The sequence below is a fragment of the Chinchilla lanigera genome, unplaced genomic scaffold, assembly GCF_000276665.1.
Source record: "Chinchilla lanigera isolate Chin_1 unplaced genomic scaffold, ChiLan1.0 scaffold00006, whole genome shotgun sequence".
NCBI classification, from domain to species: domain Eukaryota; kingdom Metazoa; phylum Chordata; class Mammalia; order Rodentia; family Chinchillidae; genus Chinchilla; species Chinchilla lanigera.
In genome coordinates this window covers 42,926,086-42,930,828 of record NW_004955407.1, presented here as the reverse complement: position 1 = coordinate 42,930,828, position 4,743 = coordinate 42,926,086, and the positions used below count along the sequence as shown (strand labels likewise).

At 44.7% G+C, this 4,743-nt stretch overlaps 1 protein-coding gene across 1 annotated transcript in view; it reads right to left on the bottom strand.

Annotated features, from left to right (window-relative positions):
• Positions 1–4,743, bottom strand: part of Dip2a (disco-interacting protein 2 homolog A) — a gene marked incomplete at its 5' end in the record, with an annotated part of 104,535 nt that overhangs the window by 31,003 nt on the left and 68,789 nt on the right.

The following is a 4,743-nucleotide window of genomic DNA, read 5'->3' as shown; positions in this document are numbered from 1 at the left end:
CCCCCCTATTATTATGTTATCCTTCTTTTATTCTTTAAAATAAAAAAAATATATATATATATATTTAAACATATTATTCACAAAACCCTACTTCATGCTATATTTGATGTTATACGAACATGACGGATACATGTTCCTCTAAGGAGATTTATGACATGGGTAATACACACTTCACCTAGTGATTAATCTTTACTTAGCATGCTCCTGCCCTCGTGTTTGATCCTCAGCACCACATAACAACAAAAAGCATTATGAGTGATTAAAAAGTACAATACAGTTGGGTGTGGTAGCACACACCTATAATCCAGCTACCTGGCTAAGGCAGGAGGATAGCAAGTTTGAGGCTAGCTAGGGCAATGTGGTGAGCTTTACCCCATCTAAAAATAAAATGTGAAAGGGATGTAGATCAGTGCAAGGCCCTAGGTTTAAAATATATGCCACATCCTTCAGGTGGTAAGTCCCAGCCAGCAGAAGGTTTCTCTCACATAAGGAGAGAGAAGGCTAGAATTACTCAGTTAAAGTGCAGGGAGGTGTTGATCTGTTTCACGATACAGCAGAACCAGCTCCATACAACACTCCCGAGCATGTACAGAGATAGAATTAAAATCATGAAAGGCACCCACCCCCAGCATTCCACTTCATATTGCCACAAAAACTGGCACTGTCAGTGGAAGGTTGTATAAGGCTGCAGACACAAGGAACCACTGGGATTGAAGACCTAAGTCAGTCCAGTCAGCCAGGGTATTACAAGGGGCAATGGAAGAGCTGAGAAAACATAAAACCCTGCAGGGCTCTGTACACACACAAGTGGATGCATGCATACATACCTACAGGCACTGTGCATGCACATACACCCCTGGGATCCTCATGTACACGTAGGTACCTGGGGGCACTGTGTACATACACATGCTTGGGAAGCTCTGTGCACACATGTGACTGGGGGCACTACACGCATATGCCTAGGGTCACTACATGCACACACACACCTGCCTGGGAGGCTCTGTGCATACACACATAGTCAAGGGTACTGAACACACACATAGGGGCAAGGTGCCTGGGGGATACTGTGCACACATGTACCTGAGGGCACTGCATACACACATGCCTGAGAGGCTCTGCCACACACACACACCTAGAAGTCACTGCATACACACATCTAGAGAGGTAACTGTGTTATGGTTCAGATATAAAATATCCTCTATGATGTGTTCAGAAGTGGGGCTTCTGGAAAGTAGGTCCTGATGGTGCTGTACCCATCAGTGGACTAATTCACTGATGAACCCACAGCCGAAGGTGCTGTTGGGAGGTGGGGTCTAGTTGAAAGGGCAGTTACTGGGATGCAACTAGAAGGTTACATCTGCCTCCCTGGCTCCTCCCATCTCTGCTTTCTGCCTGCCCTGCATTGATTACCTTTTCCTTTGCCATGTCCTTCTACCGTGCTCTTTCTGCCTTGGAGCCAGACAGCTGTGGACTGAAACCGTAAGCCAGAATGAACTTCTTCTTTAAGTTGTGAGTGTTGGGTGTTTTGTGCCAGCAATAAGAATGTGACTAAGATAGAAATTGGTACCAGGTGTTCATGTGACAGTACCTGACCATTAGTTCAAAAGCCTTTGGAACTATTTCATAGGAGTTTAGGAAGGTTTGGAAATCTGGCTAGAGAAGCCCTAGAATGCTGTAAAGTGGCTTAACAGGAGATTCTAATCAGAGCTTAGAAGATCAGAATGCTGATAGCAGTGCAGACAGTAAACGCCAGCTTCAGCTGGGAACAAAGGTTCCATTGGCAGTGGGATTAGAGGTCATGTGTATAATACGCTGGCAGAATATGCGTGTACATTTTACTCAAATCCTGAGTTAAGGGTGACGGACTAATCAATCTGGTGAAAGAAATTTCAAGGCAACCCAATATTAAGGCTTTGACATGGGTTCTGCTGACTCTTTTTTAAGCAAGATTTTCAGTAAGAATCAGGACCAAAAAGCAGAGCTTAATAATTTGAAATATCTTGTTGGTGGCCAGAAAGGAAGCACTAGTAAAGTTGGGGTCAATTTGAGCTTGGCTGCTAAAAAGGTTACATTTAAAAGAAGCCAAGTACTTTTCATGAGGACAATAGGAAAGATGGCTTAAAGGCATCTCAGGAATCAGAAATACCCTACTCTTTGCAAGCTCAAGGATGCAAAACTATAAAGCTTTCATTTAAGAGAGTCCCTGCTGAGGAGGCTGCCTAGGGAATTGGTTCTTCAGGATTCATTTCACCATGCAAGCACTCACAGACCTCCACAGTCATGATTTAAGGGGGTCTAGTTATTGTTTCAGCTGGTAGCAGACCTTGGCATCACCTACATGATGGTGGTTTAACAAGCATGCAGAATTCAAGACTTACGGGATCACACAGGCTTCTACCCAGATTGTAGTAGAAGGCCTAGGAGGTCAGGTGGTGTATTCTTGGAGAAGGTAGTACGTGACACTGTGACAGTAAAACCAAAAGTACAGTAGAGACCTCAGGAATGTAGAACATCTGCTGAGGAAATCCACAGGTAGTGGGTGGAGACTGCCCAACAGAAATGTCATGTGGGCTGCAACCAGCAATGACATAGCGGGGCTGCAATTAGCTATGCCAAGAACCAAAGAGCTCACATTTTGCCACAACTTGCCCAAGGTGCTGGATACAGAGCTTTAGGATTTAACATTTGCTCTGCTGGGTTTTGGTCTTGCTTTGGTCGCATTCTTTTCTATCTCCCAGTTTCTCCCTTTTGGGATGGGAATGTTTAGCCTACGCCATTGTACGTAACAAGTATTTAACTTCCTAATTTTTACAGGGGCTTACAACTAAGAATTTGACTTGAATCTCAGAGGAGACTTTGCAGTTGGATTTTTTTCAGCAATGCTGGTATAGGTAAAACTTTGGTGACTCTTAGAGATGGAATTAATGCATTTTACATAAAGGATGGACATAGGTATTTTGTGGGTCAGAGTACACAATGTTATGATTTAGATATAAAGTGTCTCCCAAAATCTCCTGTGTCCACAGGTAGGGATTTGGAGGATAATTGGATCATGGAGGCAATATACTCATCAGAAGATTAACCCACTGATGAATCCATAGCTGAATATCCTATCAGGAGGTGGGGCCTGGTGGGAAGAGGTGGGTCACTAAGGATATGATTGGAAAGCTGTATCTCATTCTCTGGCTCTTCCCTTCTCTCTGCTTCCTGCCTGCCACAGGTTGCACACTCTTTCCTTGACCATGCCCCTCTACCAAGTTGTTTCTACCTTGAAGACAGCCAACCTTGGACTAGAACTGAGTCAAAATAAACTTCTCCTCCTTTAAATTGTGGGTGTTGAGTATTTTGTCCCTGTGTCAGGCAAGTTAAGACACTGTGCACAGGCACATATCTTGGGTTCCATGCATGCACACATACCTAGGGGTTACTTCACATGTGCCTATGGCTCACTGTACACACACACACACACACACACACACACACACACACACACTAGGGGTCACTGTACATAGAGACACCTAAGGACAAGGGCGCACACACACACACACACACAGAGCCACTGTGCAGATACACATCTATGGGTCACTGTGCACTCTAACGTGGTTGGAAGTCACTGCTCACATGCCTAGGGGATCACTGCACACGTACATGCCTAACGGGTCACCATGCACATACCTAGGGGTCACTGTACATACATGCCCAGACATAACTGTACACACACACCGAGGGGTTACTGAGCACCGTGAACATATACACGTGCCAGGGGTCAATGTGTATGTCCTGTTGTAATCTATACTGATAAAAAAAATGAGCACACCTAAGGACATTTTCTCTATTTATTCAAAATAATTATCCATCACATTTTCCAGCGAAGTGACAAGACTTACTTTTGCTTAACTCACAGTAAGTACAAATGTCGAGACTTTATTCTCTGGTATTTTTAAAAATGTTTTATCCACAGGTTCAAGCACTCTACAAGACTGATCCTTCTTTTGTGAGGTAAAGTTGTAGGAAAAAAATGATATATTCAGTGACTGGGTGAGAGATGGGCCCCTGTTTCTAGAAGTCACTGAGAAGGGTAAGAAAGCCACCTGTAAGGCCCAGAGGGGCTGTCATAAGAAGAGGGGATTTGGAGCAGTGGTGTAAAGCTGCAGTGAGGAGCAACCACAGAACAGTATGAATGGTGTCTCCCAGTTCTGAGTGTCACTGAGGCCTCAAGCTCTGCCTTATTTCCAGGTTCTGTCAGCCAGGCTCTGCCTTATTTCCTCAGTGGAACTTTGCATCTTCAGAGAGACTACTCTATCACCTCTCGATCTTGATGTAGTGCCAGAGGGCTGGCAGGGACACCCCCAACAGACCGTGACCTTCAGGACCCCTGGGGCCAACTTCCTGAGAGGGCTCATGTGGATTTTTCTAGAACGCACACGAATTTTCAAGAAGCTTCCCTATCAGGCTTCTACCACAATGCGTGCTTGATATAATCTACTCAGTTAACTTAGTCATCGAGTTATTCACAGACATTATCTTTTCCCCTGGGGTGCTCTGCACAGGTTGCTGGGGGTCAAATGCCTCAACAGGTATGAGGCATGAGGACCACCTGCCTGGTGGGCAGTGAGCTGCCATCGCATCACCTCAACACCACAGAACTGCAAGGCCGGTTCACAGGCCACAGACATGCCTGTACAGCTCCGCTCACCTTTCAATGGTTTTTTTTTTTTTTTTTTTTTTTTTTTTTTGGTTTTT